We start from the raw sequence: 15685 nt of genomic DNA on the forward strand, positions 1-15685 counted from the left end.
TTTGGAGGGAAAACGCACGGGAGCCGAAAAGGGGGCCGGCCTGCTTGCCCAGAGAGTCGAGACGCGGGAAAGCGCACAGAGGGAGCACGGGAACCGAGAGGGCGAGAGAGAGACAGAACACAGAGACACACAGATGGGGGACGAGGGACGAGACCCGAGAAGAAGGAGCTCCAGTCCACTTCGCTTGCTTGCTCGCTCGCTCGCTAGCTAGCTAGCTACCTAGCTACCTACGTCTGTCTTTTCACCGCTGAGAGAAGGTGGTGCACCGCTCCCGGAGGCGCTGCAATACCGGGCCGATGCGTGGAGAGGACGGAGCAAGCTCCTGATCCAGCTCCCTGTTCCAAAAATCCGTTTAATATGTGGTCCCCCGATGGGGGACGTATCAGATATTAAACTGATAAGAACAGATTTTTTTTTTTTTTTTTTTTTTTTATTACAAAAATAACAAAATCTCAAACTATCTACAGAAAGGAAGAACTAATGGCAACAATGCAACACAAAGCAAAACCAACGGTACCAAAGAAACAAAACAAAATCACAGTTAACCAAATCAAGACATACAATGTACCAGTAACCCCTTCCACCTTTCTTTTGCGGCGTGGAGTCCTCTTTTACGGATATCTAAGATGATTTCACATTTCACTCGGTACAACAGTCGATTATACAACCCCGTCACACTTAATTGAACCCCATTTTTGACCAGGCCATTCCGCGCCTTCCACAGTTCCAGTTTCACATGACTCAGGAGCACCCACAATGCCCAGATCGTCTCCCGGGGATACACGTCTGTCTTTAAACCGTATAAAACCACATTCAAAGTAAGTGCAAAATTCAGAGCAATCATACCAAACAATAAGCTGCATTTTGCCCACACTCTCCCCGCATACACACAGTCCCAAAAAACATGGCGAATGGACTCCAAATGGTTACACGTCGCCCTCGGACAGTGCATCTGCAAAGACAGTTTGTGGCGATGCAAGACCTCTCGCACAGGGAGCCGCCGCCATGCGATGAACCAGTTCAGATCCATCAGGTCGTGCTGTAAGCCTCTGGGCTGAATCCTGCTCCACACGTCCTTGGGCAGCCCCCCGACCAGGTCCACTGTGCTGCTGGCCATCACCGTCCCGTACAAGGCCCTGTGGTCGGACAACACCCTGCCTTCCAGCCCCTGCGCATACTTGCCGATCCACCGGTAGGCCTGACGATAATGCCAGGGCATGTCCTCTCCATGGGGCGCCTTGTTGTCCCACTCAAAAACCACCCTCAACCTTCCCGCCAACCAAAACCGAACAAAATACACCCCCACATGTTCCACAGGCTTCTTCGAGGCTGCACACAATGAGGAAACAAAAAAACAGGACAATTTAGTGGGCAAAGATGGAACCCCCCTTCCTCCCTCCTCAATAGGTCGACACATGTCCACACGCCCGATGTATTCGTATTTTTTGCCCCACATAAACCAGAAAACCTCCCTCGTCAAATATCGGTTGAGCCTCAAAGGCATGGGGTAAACTGAGGCCAAGTACCCTAAGAGCGCCAGCACCTCGATCTTAATGATAAGGGCCTTCCCCACGTAAGTCAGACCCTTATTCTTCCAGCTCCCCAAACGTAATCGTACCTTCTCCAGCCTCTCAAGCCAGTTATAATTGGCCGCGTCTCCCTCTTTAAAATGCACACCCAAGATTTTCAAGGGGCCCCTGCACACTTGTAGTCCCCCCACTCCATCCTGTCGATCTCTCCACCTGCCAAAGAATTTAATGTGGCTCTTCCCTCTGTTCAATTTGGCCCCGGAGGCCTTGGCAAAAACCACCAGATGATTTAGCGCCCCCTGCAGGTCCACATCGGAAGCCATGAATAGAGTGACATCATCAGCATATAGGGCAATTCTAGCCCTCTCCCCACCACTCCCAGGCACCAAGACACCCTCTATTTTTGGGTCAGCACACACCAACCGGGCATAGGCCTCGATATACAACACAAAAAGCAGTGGAGAGAGAGGGCACCCCTGTCTCACTCCCGCATCCTGCCACACCATACCTCCGACGTGCCCGTTGAGCAAAATTTTGCTCCCCACCTCCCTATACAAAAGCCGGACCCAACCAATAAAACGAGGACCGAACCCCATACGGTCCATTACCCGCCATAAAAAACCGCGAGACACCCTGTCAAAAGCCTTTTCCAAATCGAGGCTGACTAGCATAAAAGGGACATCTCTCTGCCCCGACCAGGCAATAACATCCCTCACCAGTTGCAGGGGCCAGCTAATCCTCCGCCCTCGGACCCCACAGGTCTGTTCTTTTCCCACAACTGCTGGGAGCACCTGTTTCAGCCTGTTCACCAAAGCCTTCGCCAGAATCTTATAATCGGCGCACAGCAATGTCAAGGGTCTCCAATTTCTCAAGTCCGTAGCCTCTCCCTTTTTATACAGAAGTATTAATAGGCCCGTCCTCATAGAGGTTCCCAGGTAACCTACTTCCAGGGCCTCATTTAAGACTAAAAGCAAGATGTCCTTCAACTCTTCCCAAAAGACAGAATAAAATTCTACCGGCAAGCCGTCCATACCAGGCACCTTACCCTTTTTCAGGCCACGCATTGCTACTGCCAGTTCTCTTACTGTAAAGGCCCCTTCCAAGCCTGCCCGTTCCTCATCCGTGAGCGCAGACGCCACCGACCTTAAAACATGCTCCACGGCTGCGACTTCCGTTTCCTGCTTTGAAAACAGCTCCTGATAAAAGTCCGTTGCGACACGCAACATACCATCCTTATCAGTCACTATTTTGCCCTGTCCATCCCGCAACCCTTCCACCACTCTCTTACACTGCCTTTCCTTCATACTCCGGAATTGAAAGGAGGAGCATGTTTCTTTAAACTGCAGATTGTCTATGTGAGCTTTAAACAGGTATCTCCGAGCCCTGGTTTCGTAAAAGCTCCTCAACTGCTCCTTTTGCCTATTGATGTCCTCAAAGTCCACGGCCATACCTTTATTACAGTTCTCATATAATAAAGTCAGGCGCTCCTGTAGCAATCGCCCCTCCTTCTTTTCCTGCACCTGCCTCTCCGTGCAATAGGCCCTAGTGACCCGTTGAATCCGTCTTTTGACCATATCCCACCATCTTAACAGAGAAGACTGCTCACTCCTCTCCACCCACAACTTCTCCAATTCCCGTTTTATCAAGGTTCTATAAGCTGCCTCTTCTAAAACCTCGGTGTTCAACCTCCAACACCCCTTTCCAAACTTGGAGCCTGAGCCAGCTATTTCGACCCTTACCAGGTCGTGGTCAGAATGCCAAAAGGGTGAGATAGATGCACTCTCTACCACCAGCCCCCGGGAGGAAAAGACATAGTCCAACCTCCTGGACTGCCCCCTCGAATTTCTCCAAGTGGGGCCCGTCTTCCCTTTTGTGGCTCTAGCGACACAGTCCACCAAACCATACTGCCCCAACATTCTGTGTATGAACCTAACGTCAGGGTGATCCTTATCTGCCAAGTCGAGATTAAAATCGCCACCTATGATCACCTTCCTATTAGTCAGACAAAAAGGGGCCAAGTTTGCAAGAAAAGTGGTTCTTTGTGAGGCGACAGCAGGAGCGTACACACCTAAAAACCGAAAACTACACTCACCCATACATACATCCACGCTCATTAGCCTACCGGCCACGCCCACCTCACACCCTTCCACCACCAACTCATGAGTCCCAAACAAGACCCCAACCCCCGAAGAGTGTACTCCGCCCACACTCCATCTAGAAGGGCCCTTGACCCATTCGTTTGCAAAGGATGCCACGTCTCTACTGTCCTTTAGATGCACTTCCTGCAGAAAGCACACCGTGAAATCCTGAGACTTCAAGAAACTAAAAACTGCCGTCCTCTTTGCCCTATCTCGCAACCCCCTTACATTGATTGAAAGAACTTTCGCCATAGAGATTTCAGCAAAAACCTTTCTGAGCCCACTTTCGCACTAGACAAGAGAACCGCAAATACACTTCTCTAATATCTCTCTCATCCGCACCACACACCAGTAAGCCACTCAATCTCTCCCTCGACTTTTCTGGTTCCACTCTCACATTCTTATACCGTCGCAACATCTCAACAATTCCCCCCATCTCAGAAGGAAACACGACGGTCCCATGCACTAATTTACATAAATTCAAAAACTCCCTCGGCACCACCAACTTTGCCCGCAACATGTCCCGTTTCTTAACCCTTTTCTGTTCGAAATTGAATTCGTCCTTCTCAATGGCTTCTATCCACTCCCTCAGCAAATCTTCCAGTTGATACCTCTTCCTTCGCACTTCCCCATTGTTTTCAGCGTAGACGTGGAATGTTGACAGTTCACCCCAAACACCCACCGGCTTCAATCTTATTCCGGTCTTCTCGAAGACAGACCCGTCGAAAAATTCGGGCCATGTCACCGAGTCCGTTTCCATGTCCCACCTACAAAGTCTCACAAACTTGGAAGGTATTCCTGCATCAACCCAAACTTCCTCAGGCGTTTTACCCACCAAGCTGCAATCTCCCTCTTGCACACTTACAGGCGCTTCGTCCACGCTCAGCACCGGCCCTGGAGAACAGGAAGACGCCGCCAGCACATCCTGGAAATTAGGCATGGCGATCACAAGCTCTTTGCGTATAACCGCACCAACGGGCGCTGAACTATCCGACTCCGATTCCAGTTCCATCTCTTCTGTACTCCGCCCTGCCTTCCTGCTAGAGACCTCTTCCGGCTCCAAATTCTTCCTTTTTGCCTTGTGCTTTGTCAAAACCTGCTCTGTCTCCGCTTCGTCCACCTTCTCAGCCCAGCTGATTCCCCCAACCGCCGCCTTCATCACTTCCAGCCCAACCGGGCCTCCTGCCTCTACGTCTTGCACTCCACTTAAGGTAAGTTCAGACTCTAGCGATGTTTCAGCAACCACCTCTGTCTGAGCCTCCCCCCTTCCAGCCCCTGCACAAGCCTCCGTCTCCATGCTACCCGCCTCCTCCAAAACTCCTTGACGACTAGCTTCAGGAGCACGTGAAGCTGAACCTGCGTCCCGCACTACTGCTGCGAAACTCTTCGTCCTCTGGGTGCAATCCCTGAACATGTGCCCCACACCCCCACACAGATTACATTTAACGCCTGCAGTGCATTGCGCAGCCAAGTGCCCCACACCCTCGCAGTTCCGGCACACCACCTCACGGCAGTCGACCACATTATGGCCCGGCTGTCCACAACGCCGACACACAGCGGGCTGTCCGTAGTAATAACAATACCCTCTGTTAGAGCCTAACTGAAAGGATGCTGGGGGGTGCAAAAGGCCATCGGGAGCCTTAACATCAGTCCGAAACCTCACCCTGTAGCGCCATTTCCCCGTCCAGTACTTCTTCCTGTCAATTATCCTCTCTCCCACGCCTTGTATGTCCACAAAACGCTTCAGATAACAAACGATATCCTCCTCTGGCATATATGGGTTAAACATGGCTACAGTTAAGGTCTTCAACTCCCGGGCAAACAGAGGTTCGATAATGTAGTCAGAAAAAGGCTTCACATTCTGTTTTCCATTAGCCGTGCTCCAAACCCTCCGAACTAAATCCTCAGAAATAAGCGATAAGTCAAAGGTCTTCTTACCCGGGAAGTCCTGCAAACAATAGACGTCCTCGGGTCGCAACTGTAGAGCAGTCTGCATAACCTCTTCCTCGAAGACATCCCGGGAGTCCAAATCCCTCTTCGCTCCACCGTCCCGCAGCACGAACCGCACAGCATACCGAAATCTTCCCTCACGCAGTCTTGCAGCTCCTTCCATTGCAGCAAAAAAAACCTGGCCGGAAAGCTCCGCCAAAAAAGGAAATCCGGGAAAAAAACCCCTGGCGCCGATCCCTCCTCTCTCTTGACTGTTCCTCCAGCCGCGGGCCTGCCACGTACTGGAATCGCAGCCAAAAGGCCGAGAAGCGATGCCCACAAAGGCGCGGACCGACGCGCGGGCGTTCCGCTGGCGCACAGTGGCGCAGGCCGACTCCTCTGGAGCCCGGGACCCGCGCAGCTGCCGGCCTCCCTGCAGCCAGAGGCCTGCCGCGGGACTCTGCTCCCCCTCTCTCTTGCCTGCCCGCCTGCCTTCCTGCCAGTCCCGGGCGGGGGCCCTGCTCTTTGATCTTCTGTCAACGGCCCGACAACGACCGCAGCCGCAGGGGGCGCCAGCCGCCCGGCCTCCTTAGCTTAGGCCCCTCCCACCGGCAGCAGCTGCGCCCAACCGGCTGCAAGCCAAAGCCGAGCGCCAGCACCTGCGGGCAGAGGCAAGGGGCAGCTCTCTCTCGGGAGGGAGGGAGGGACGGGGACGCGCGCGCACACACGCCTGCCTGCCTGCCTGCCGAAAAAAAAGAAAGAAAAGGTGGATATACTAAGTTTTTTGGAGGGAAAACGCCCAGCTGTCGAAAGGGGCCCGCCTGCAGGGACGGGGACGGACACGCACGCAAGCAAGCAAGCAAGCAAGCAAGCAAGCAAGCAAGCCACGCCTGCCTCCCTGGGAAAAGGCTGAAAAACCTAAGTTTTTTGGAGGGAAAACGCACGGGAGCCGAAAAGGGGGCCGGCCTGCTTGCCCAGAGAGTCGAGACGCGGGAAAGCGCACAGAGGGAGCACGGGAACCGAGAGGGCGAGAGAGAGACAGAACACAGAGACACACAGATGGGGGACGAGGGACGAGACCCGAGAAGAAGGAGCTCCAGTCCACTTCGCTTGCTTGCTCGCTCGCTCGCTAGCTAGCTAGCTACCTAGCTACCTACGTCTGTCTTTTCACCGCTGAGAGAAGGTGGTGCACCGCTCCCGGAGGCGCTGCAATACCGGGCCGATGCGTGGAGAGGACGGAGCAAGCTCCTGATCCAGCTCCCTGTTCCAAAAATCCGTTTAATATGTGGTCCCCCGATGGGGGACGTATCAGATATTAAACTGATAAGAACAGATACTACACTTGATCTTAGCCAAAAGGCCGAGAAGCGATGCCCACAAAGGCGCGGACCGACGCGCGGGCGTTCCGCTGGCGCACAGTGGCGCAGGCCGACTCCTCTGGAGCCCGGGACCCGCGCAGCTGCCGGCCTCCCTGCAGCCAGAGGCCTGCCGCGGGACTCTGCTCCCCCTCTCTCTTGCCTGCCCGCCTGCCTTCCTGCCAGTCCCGGGCGGGGGCCCTGCTCTTTGATCTTCTGTCAACGGCCCGACAACGACCGCAGCCGCAGGGGGCGCCAGCCGCCCGGCCTCCTTAGCTTAGGCCCCTCCCACCGGCAGCAGCTGCGCCCAACCGGCTGCAAGCCAAAGCCGAGCGCCAGCACCTGCGGGCAGAGGCAAGGGGCAGCTCTCTCTCGGGAGGGAGGGAGGGACGGGGACGCGCGCGCACACACGCCTGCCTGCCTGCCTGCCGAAAAAAAAGAAAGAAAAGGTGGATATACTAAGTTTTTTGGAGGGAAAACGCCCAGCTGTCGAAAGGGGCCCGCCTGCAGGGACGGGGACGGACACGCACGCAAGCAAGCAAGCAAGCAAGCAAGCAAGCAAGCAAGCCACGCCTGCCTCCCTGGGAAAAGGCTGAAAAACCTAAGTTTTTTGGAGGGAAAACGCACGGGAGCCGAAAAGGGGGCCGGCCTGCTTGCCCAGAGAGTCGAGACGCGGGAAAGCGCACAGAGGGAGCACGGGAACCGAGAGGGCGAGAGAGAGACAGAACACAGAGACACACAGATGGGGGACGAGGGACGAGACCCGAGAAGAAGGAGCTCCAGTCCACTTCGCTTGCTTGCTCGCTCGCTCGCTAGCTAGCTAGCTACCTAGCTACCTACGTCTGTCTTTTCACCGCTGAGAGAAGGTGGTGCACCGCTCCCGGAGGCGCTGCAATACCGGGCCGATGCGTGGAGAGGACGGAGCAAGCTCCTGATCCAGCTCCCTGTTCCAAAAATCCGTTTAATATGTGGTCCCCCGATGGGGGACGTATCAGATATTAAACTGATAAGAACAGATACTACACTTGATCTTAGCCAAAAGGCCGAGAAGCGATGCCCACAAAGGCGCGGACCGACGCGCGGGCGTTCCGCTGGCGCACAGTGGCGCAGGCCGACTCCTCTGGAGCCCGGGACCCGCGCAGCTGCCGGCCTCCCTGCAGCCAGAGGCCTGCCGCGGGACTCTGCTCCCCCTCTCTCTTGCCTGCCCGCCTGCCTTCCTGCCAGTCCCGGGCGGGGGCCCTGCTCTTTGATCTTCTGTCAACGGCCCGACAACGACCGCAGCCGCAGGGGGCGCCAGCCGCCCGGCCTCCTTAGCTTAGGCCCCTCCCACCGGCAGCAGCTGCGCCCAACCGGCTGCAAGCCAAAGCCGAGCGCCAGCACCTGCGGGCAGAGGCAAGGGGCAGCTCTCTCTCGGGAGGGAGGGAGGGACGGGGACGCGCGCGCACACACGCCTGCCTGCCTGCCTGCCGAAAAAAAAGAAAGAAAAGGTGGATATACTAAGTTTTTTGGAGGGAAAACGCCCAGCTGTCGAAAGGGGCCCGCCTGCAGGGACGGGGACGGACACGCACGCAAGCAAGCAAGCAAGCAAGCAAGCAAGCAAGCAAGCCACGCCTGCCTCCCTGGGAAAAGGCTGAAAAACCTAAGTTTTTTGGAGGGAAAACGCACGGGAGCCGAAAAGGGGGCCGGCCTGCTTGCCCAGAGAGTCGAGACGCGGGAAAGCGCACAGAGGGAGCACGGGAACCGAGAGGGCGAGAGAGAGACAGAACACAGAGACACACAGATGGGGGACGAGGGACGAGACCCGAGAAGAAGGAGCTCCAGTCCACTTCGCTTGCTTGCTCGCTCGCTCGCTAGCTAGCTAGCTACCTAGCTACCTACGTCTGTCTTTTCACCGCTGAGAGAAGGTGGTGCACCGCTCCCGGAGGCGCTGCAATACCGGGCCGATGCGTGGAGAGGACGGAGCAAGCTCCTGATCCAGCTCCCTGTTCCAAAAATCCGTTTAATATGTGGTCCCCCGATGGGGGACGTATCAGATATTAAACTGATAAGAACAGATACTACACTTGATCTTAGCCAAAAGGCCGAGAAGCGATGCCCACAAAGGCGCGGACCGACGCGCGGGCGTTCCGCTGGCGCACAGTGGCGCAGGCCGACTCCTCTGGAGCCCGGGACCCGCGCAGCTGCCGGCCTCCCTGCAGCCAGAGGCCTGCCGCGGGACTCTGCTCCCCCTCTCTCTTGCCTGCCCGCCTGCCTTCCTGCCAGTCCCGGGCGGGGGCCCTGCTCTTTGATCTTCTGTCAACGGCCCGACAACGACCGCAGCCGCAGGGGGCGCCAGCCGCCCGGCCTCCTTAGCTTAGGCCCCTCCCACCGGCAGCAGCTGCGCCCAACCGGCTGCAAGCCAAAGCCGAGCGCCAGCACCTGCGGGCAGAGGCAAGGGGCAGCTCTCTCTCGGGAGGGAGGGAGGGACGGGGACGCGCGCGCACACACGCCTGCCTGCCTGCCTGCCGAAAAAAAAGAAAGAAAAGGTGGATATACTAAGTTTTTTGGAGGGAAAACGCCCAGCTGTCGAAAGGGGCCCGCCTGCAGGGACGGGGACGGACACGCACGCAAGCAAGCAAGCAAGCAAGCAAGCAAGCAAGCAAGCCACGCCTGCCTCCCTGGGAAAAGGCTGAAAAACCTAAGTTTTTTGGAGGGAAAACGCACGGGAGCCGAAAAGGGGGCCGGCCTGCTTGCCCAGAGAGTCGAGACGCGGGAAAGCGCACAGAGGGAGCACGGGAACCGAGAGGGCGAGAGAGAGACAGAACACAGAGACACACAGATGGGGGACGAGGGACGAGACCCGAGAAGAAGGAGCTCCAGTCCACTTCGCTTGCTTGCTCGCTCGCTCGCTAGCTAGCTAGCTACCTAGCTACCTACGTCTGTCTTTTCACCGCTGAGAGAAGGTGGTGCACCGCTCCCGGAGGCGCTGCAATACCGGGCCGATGCGTGGAGAGGACGGAGCAAGCTCCTGATCCAGCTCCCTGTTCCAAAAATCCGTTTAATATGTGGTCCCCCGATGGGGGACGTATCAGATATTAAACTGATAAGAACAGATACTACACTTGATCTTAGCCAAAAGGCCGAGAAGCGATGCCCACAAAGGCGCGGACCGACGCGCGGGCGTTCCGCTGGCGCACAGTGGCGCAGGCCGACTCCTCTGGAGCCCGGGACCCGCGCAGCTGCCGGCCTCCCTGCAGCCAGAGGCCTGCCGCGGGACTCTGCTCCCCCTCTCTCTTGCCTGCCCGCCTGCCTTCCTGCCAGTCCCGGGCGGGGGCCCTGCTCTTTGATCTTCTGTCAACGGCCCGACAACGACCGCAGCCGCAGGGGGCGCCAGCCGCCCGGCCTCCTTAGCTTAGGCCCCTCCCACCGGCAGCAGCTGCGCCCAACCGGCTGCAAGCCAAAGCCGAGCGCCAGCACCTGCGGGCAGAGGCAAGGGGCAGCTCTCTCTCGGGAGGGAGGGAGGGACGGGGACGCGCGCGCACACACGCCTGCCTGCCTGCCTGCCGAAAAAAAAGAAAGAAAAGGTGGATATACTAAGTTTTTTGGAGGGAAAACGCCCAGCTGTCGAAAGGGGCCCGCCTGCAGGGACGGGGACGGACACGCACGCAAGCAAGCAAGCAAGCAAGCAAGCAAGCAAGCAAGCCACGCCTGCCTCCCTGGGAAAAGGCTGAAAAACCTAAGTTTTTTGGAGGGAAAACGCACGGGAGCCGAAAAGGGGGCCGGCCTGCTTGCCCAGAGAGTCGAGACGCGGGAAAGCGCACAGAGGGAGCACGGGAACCGAGAGGGCGAGAGAGAGACAGAACACAGAGACACACAGATGGGGGACGAGGGACGAGACCCGAGAAGAAGGAGCTCCAGTCCACTTCGCTTGCTTGCTCGCTCGCTCGCTAGCTAGCTAGCTACCTAGCTACCTACGTCTGTCTTTTCACCGCTGAGAGAAGGTGGTGCACCGCTCCCGGAGGCGCTGCAATACCGGGCCGATGCGTGGAGAGGACGGAGCAAGCTCCTGATCCAGCTCCCTGTTCCAAAAATCCGTTTAATATGTGGTCCCCCGATGGGGGACGTATCAGATATTAAACTGATAAGAACAGATACTACACTTGATCTTAGCCAAAAGGCCGAGAAGCGATGCCCACAAAGGCGCGGACCGACGCGCGGGCGTTCCGCTGGCGCACAGTGGCGCAGGCCGACTCCTCTGGAGCCCGGGACCCGCGCAGCTGCCGGCCTCCCTGCAGCCAGAGGCCTGCCGCGGGACTCTGCTCCCCCTCTCTCTTGCCTGCCCGCCTGCCTTCCTGCCAGTCCCGGGCGGGGGCCCTGCTCTTTGATCTTCTGTCAACGGCCCGACAACGACCGCAGCCGCAGGGGGCGCCAGCCGCCCGGCCTCCTTAGCTTAGGCCCCTCCCACCGGCAGCAGCTGCGCCCAACCGGCTGCAAGCCAAAGCCGAGCGCCAGCACCTGCGGGCAGAGGCAAGGGGCAGCTCTCTCTCGGGAGGGAGGGAGGGACGGGGACGCGCGCGCACACACGCCTGCCTGCCTGCCTGCCGAAAAAAAAGAAAGAAAAGGTGGATATACTAAGTTTTTTGGAGGGAAAACGCCCAGCTGTCGAAAGGGGCCCGCCTGCAGGGACGGGGACGGACACGCACGCAAGCAAGCAAGCAAGCAAGCAAGCAAGCAAGCAAGCCACGCCTGCCTCCCTGGGAAAAGGCTGAAAAACCTAAGTTTTTTGGAGGGAAAACGCACGGGAGCCGAAAAGGGGGCCGGCCTGCTTGCCCAGAGAGTCGAGACGCGGGAAAGCGCACAGAGGGAGCACGGGAACCGAGAGGGCGAGAGAGAGACAGAACACAGAGACACACAGATGGGGGACGAGGGACGAGACCCGAGAAGAAGGAGCTCCAGTCCACTTCGCTTGCTTGCTCGCTCGCTCGCTAGCTAGCTAGCTACCTAGCTACCTACGTCTGTCTTTTCACCGCTGAGAGAAGGTGGTGCACCGCTCCCGGAGGCGCTGCAATACCGGGCCGATGCGTGGAGAGGACGGAGCAAGCTCCTGATCCAGCTCCCTGTTCCAAAAATCCGTTTAATATGTGGTCCCCCGATGGGGGACGTATCAGATATTAAACTGATAAGAACAGATACTACACTTGATCTTAGCCAAAAGGCCGAGAAGCGATGCCCACAAAGGCGCGGACCGACGCGCGGGCGTTCCGCTGGCGCACAGTGGCGCAGGCCGACTCCTCTGGAGCCCGGGACCCGCGCAGCTGCCGGCCTCCCTGCAGCCAGAGGCCTGCCGCGGGACTCTGCTCCCCCTCTCTCTTGCCTGCCCGCCTGCCTTCCTGCCAGTCCCGGGCGGGGGCCCTGCTCTTTGATCTTCTGTCAACGGCCCGACAACGACCGCAGCCGCAGGGGGCGCCAGCCGCCCGGCCTCCTTAGCTTAGGCCCCTCCCACCGGCAGCAGCTGCGCCCAACCGGCTGCAAGCCAAAGCCGAGCGCCAGCACCTGCGGGCAGAGGCAAGGGGCAGCTCTCTCTCGGGAGGGAGGGAGGGACGGGGACGCGCGCGCACACACGCCTGCCTGCCTGCCTGCCGAAAAAAAAGAAAGAAAAGGTGGATATACTAAGTTTTTTGGAGGGAAAACGCCCAGCTGTCGAAAGGGGCCCGCCTGCAGGGACGGGGACGGACACGCACGCAAGCAAGCAAGCAAGCAAGCAAGCAAGCAAGCAAGCCACGCCTGCCTCCCTGGGAAAAGGCTGAAAAACCTAAGTTTTTTGGAGGGAAAACGCACGGGAGCCGAAAAGGGGGCCGGCCTGCTTGCCCAGAGAGTCGAGACGCGGGAAAGCGCACAGAGGGAGCACGGGAACCGAGAGGGCGAGAGAGAGACAGAACACAGAGACACACAGATGGGGGACGAGGGACGAGACCCGAGAAGAAGGAGCTCCAGTCCACTTCGCTTGCTTGCTCGCTCGCTCGCTAGCTAGCTAGCTACCTAGCTACCTACGTCTGTCTTTTCACCGCTGAGAGAAGGTGGTGCACCGCTCCCGGAGGCGCTGCAATACCGGGCCGATGCGTGGAGAGGACGGAGCAAGCTCCTGATCCAGCTCCCTGTTCCAAAAATCCGTTTAATATGTGGTCCCCCGATGGGGGACGTATCAGATATTAAACTGATAAGAACAGATACTACACTTGATCTTAGCCAAAAGGCCGAGAAGCGATGCCCACAAAGGCGCGGACCGACGCGCGGGCGTTCCGCTGGCGCACAGTGGCGCAGGCCGACTCCTCTGGAGCCCGGGACCCGCGCAGCTGCCGGCCTCCCTGCAGCCAGAGGCCTGCCGCGGGACTCTGCTCCCCCTCTCTCTTGCCTGCCCGCCTGCCTTCCTGCCAGTCCCGGGCGGGGGCCCTGCTCTTTGATCTTCTGTCAACGGCCCGACAACGACCGCAGCCGCAGGGGGCGCCAGCCGCCCGGCCTCCTTAGCTTAGGCCCCTCCCACCGGCAGCAGCTGCGCCCAACCGGCTGCAAGCCAAAGCCGAGCGCCAGCACCTGCGGGCAGAGGCAAGGGGCAGCTCTCTCTCGGGAGGGAGGGAGGGACGGGGACGCGCGCGCACACACGCCTGCCTGCCTGCCTGCCGAAAAAAAAGAAAGAAAAGGTGGATATACTAAGTTTTTTGGAGGGAAAACGCCCAGCTGTCGAAAGGGGCCCGCCTGCAGGGACGGGGACGGACACGCACGCAAGCAAGCAAGCAAGCAAGCAAGCAAGCAAGCAAGCCACGCCTGCCTCCCTGGGAAAAGGCTGAAAAACCTAAGTTTTTTGGAGGGAAAACGCACGGGAGCCGAAAAGGGGGCCGGCCTGCTTGCCCAGAGAGTCGAGACGCGGGAAAGCGCACAGAGGGAGCACGGGAACCGAGAGGGCGAGAGAGAGACAGAACACAGAGACACACAGATGGGGGACGAGGGACGAGACCCGAGAAGAAGGAGCTCCAGTCCACTTCGCTTGCTTGCTCGCTCGCTCGCTAGCTAGCTAGCTACCTAGCTACCTACGTCTGTCTTTTCACCGCTGAGAGAAGGTGGTGCACCGCTCCCGGAGGCGCTGCAATACCGGGCCGATGCGTGGAGAGGACGGAGCAAGCTCCTGATCCAGCTCCCTGTTCCAAAAATCCGTTTAATATGTGGTCCCCCGATGGGGGACGTATCAGATATTAAACTGATAAGAACAGATACTACACTTGATCTTAGCCAAAAGGCCGAGAAGCGATGCCCACAAAGGCGCGGACCGACGCGCGGGCGTTCCGCTGGCGCACAGTGGCGCAGGCCGACTCCTCTGGAGCCCGGGACCCGCGCAGCTGCCGGCCTCCCTGCAGCCAGAGGCCTGCCGCGGGACTCTGCTCCCCCTCTCTCTTGCCTGCCCGCCTGCCTTCCTGCCAGTCCCGGGCGGGGGCCCTGCTCTTTGATCTTCTGTCAACGGCCCGACAACGACCGCAGCCGCAGGGGGCGCCAGCCGCCCGGCCTCCTTAGCTTAGGCCCCTCCCACCGGCAGCAGCTGCGCCCAACCGGCTGCAAGCCAAAGCCGAGCGCCAGCACCTGCGGGCAGAGGCAAGGGGCAGCTCTCTCTCGGGAGGGAGGGAGGGACGGGGACGCGCGCGCACACACGCCTGCCTGCCTGCCTGCCGAAAAAAAAGAAAGAAAAGGTGGATATACTAAGTTTTTTGGAGGGAAAACGCCCAGCTGTCGAAAGGGGCCCGCCTGCAGGGACGGGGACGGACACGCACGCAAGCAAGCAAGCAAGCAAGCAAGCAAGCAAGCAAGCCACGCCTGCCTCCCTGGGAAAAGGCTGAAAAACCTAAGTTTTTTGGAGGGAAAACGCACGGGAGCCGAAAAGGGGGCCGGCCTGCTTGCCCAGAGAGTCGAGACGCGGGAAAGCGCACAGAGGGAGCACGGGAACCGAGAGGGCGAGAGAGAGACAGAACACAGAGACACACAGATGGGGGACGAGGGACGAGACCCGAGAAGAAGGAGCTCCAGTCCACTTCGCTTGCTTGCTCGCTCGCTCGCTAGCTAGCTAGCTACCTAGCTACCTACGTCTGTCTTTTCACCGCTGAGAGAAGGTGGTGCACCGCTCCCGGAGGCGCTGCAATACCGGGCCGATGCGTGGAGAGGACGGAGCAAGCTCCTGATCCAGCTCCCTGTTCCAAAAATCCGTTTAATATGTGGTCCCCCGATGGGGGACGTATCAGATATTAAACTGATAAGAACAGATACTACACTTGATCTTAGCCAAAAGGCCGAGAAGCGATGCCCACAAAGGCGCGGACCGACGCGCGGGCGTTCCGCTGGCGCACAGTGGCGCAGGCCGACTCCTCTGGAGCCCGGGACCCGCGCAGCTGCCGGCCTCCCTGCAGCCAGAGGCCTGCCGCGGGACTCTGCTCCCCCTCTCTCTTGCCTGCCCGCCTGCCTTCCTGCCAGTCCCGGGCGGGGGCCCTGCTCTTTGATCTTCTGTCAACGGCCCGACAACGACCGCAGCCGCAGGGGGCGCCAGCCGCCCGGCCTCCTTAGCTTAGGCCCCTCCCACCGGCAGCAGCTGCGCCCAACCGGCTGCAAGCCAAAGCCGAGCGCCAGCACCTGCGGGCAGAGGCAAGGGGCAGCTCTCTCTCGGGAGGGAGGGAGGGACGGGGACGCGCGCGCACACACGCCTGCCTGCCTGCCTGCC

At 58.7% G+C, this 15685-nt stretch overlaps 10 non-coding genes across 10 annotated transcripts; all 10 read right to left on the minus strand.

Moving 5' to 3' along the window:
• Window positions 1-255: 255 nt before the first annotated feature.
• On the minus strand, window positions 256-449 carry LOC148637849 (U2 spliceosomal RNA). The gene has a single exon (XR_015931183.1). It is a non-coding gene; the product is annotated as a U2 spliceosomal RNA (small nuclear RNA).
• Window positions 450-6777: 6328 nt separating this feature from the next.
• On the minus strand, window positions 6778-6968 carry LOC148637850 (U2 spliceosomal RNA). The gene has a single exon (XR_015931196.1). It is a non-coding gene; the product is annotated as a U2 spliceosomal RNA (small nuclear RNA).
• An 847-nt stretch (window positions 6969-7815) lies between these two features.
• Window positions 7816-8006, minus strand: LOC148637851 (U2 spliceosomal RNA). Its single transcript, XR_015931197.1, has one exon. It is a non-coding gene; the product is annotated as a U2 spliceosomal RNA (small nuclear RNA).
• Window positions 8007-8853: 847 nt separating this feature from the next.
• Window positions 8854-9044, minus strand: LOC148637852 (U2 spliceosomal RNA). The gene has a single exon (XR_015931198.1). It is a non-coding gene; the product is annotated as a U2 spliceosomal RNA (small nuclear RNA).
• Window positions 9045-9891: 847 nt separating this feature from the next.
• On the minus strand, window positions 9892-10082 carry LOC148637853 (U2 spliceosomal RNA). The gene has a single exon (XR_015931199.1). It is a non-coding gene; the product is annotated as a U2 spliceosomal RNA (small nuclear RNA).
• Window positions 10083-10929: 847 nt separating this feature from the next.
• On the minus strand, window positions 10930-11120 carry LOC148637854 (U2 spliceosomal RNA). The gene has a single exon (XR_015931200.1). It is a non-coding gene; the product is annotated as a U2 spliceosomal RNA (small nuclear RNA).
• An 847-nt stretch (window positions 11121-11967) lies between these two features.
• On the minus strand, window positions 11968-12158 carry LOC148637855 (U2 spliceosomal RNA). Its single transcript, XR_015931201.1, has one exon. It is a non-coding gene; the product is annotated as a U2 spliceosomal RNA (small nuclear RNA).
• Window positions 12159-13005: 847 nt separating this feature from the next.
• LOC148637856 (U2 spliceosomal RNA) lies at window positions 13006-13196 on the minus strand. Its single transcript, XR_015931202.1, has one exon. It is a non-coding gene; the product is annotated as a U2 spliceosomal RNA (small nuclear RNA).
• An 847-nt stretch (window positions 13197-14043) lies between these two features.
• Window positions 14044-14234, minus strand: LOC148637857 (U2 spliceosomal RNA). The gene has a single exon (XR_015931203.1). It is a non-coding gene; the product is annotated as a U2 spliceosomal RNA (small nuclear RNA).
• Window positions 14235-15081: 847 nt separating this feature from the next.
• Window positions 15082-15272, minus strand: LOC148637858 (U2 spliceosomal RNA). The gene has a single exon (XR_015931204.1). It is a non-coding gene; the product is annotated as a U2 spliceosomal RNA (small nuclear RNA).
• Between the last annotated feature and the right edge of the window lie 413 nt (window positions 15273-15685).

Source organism: Lepisosteus platostomus, unplaced genomic scaffold (assembly GCF_059453375.1).
Source record: "Lepisosteus platostomus isolate fLepPlt1 unplaced genomic scaffold, fLepPlt1.hap1 Scaffold_105_H1, whole genome shotgun sequence".
Classification (NCBI taxonomy): Eukaryota; Metazoa; Chordata; class Actinopteri; order Semionotiformes; family Lepisosteidae; genus Lepisosteus; species Lepisosteus platostomus.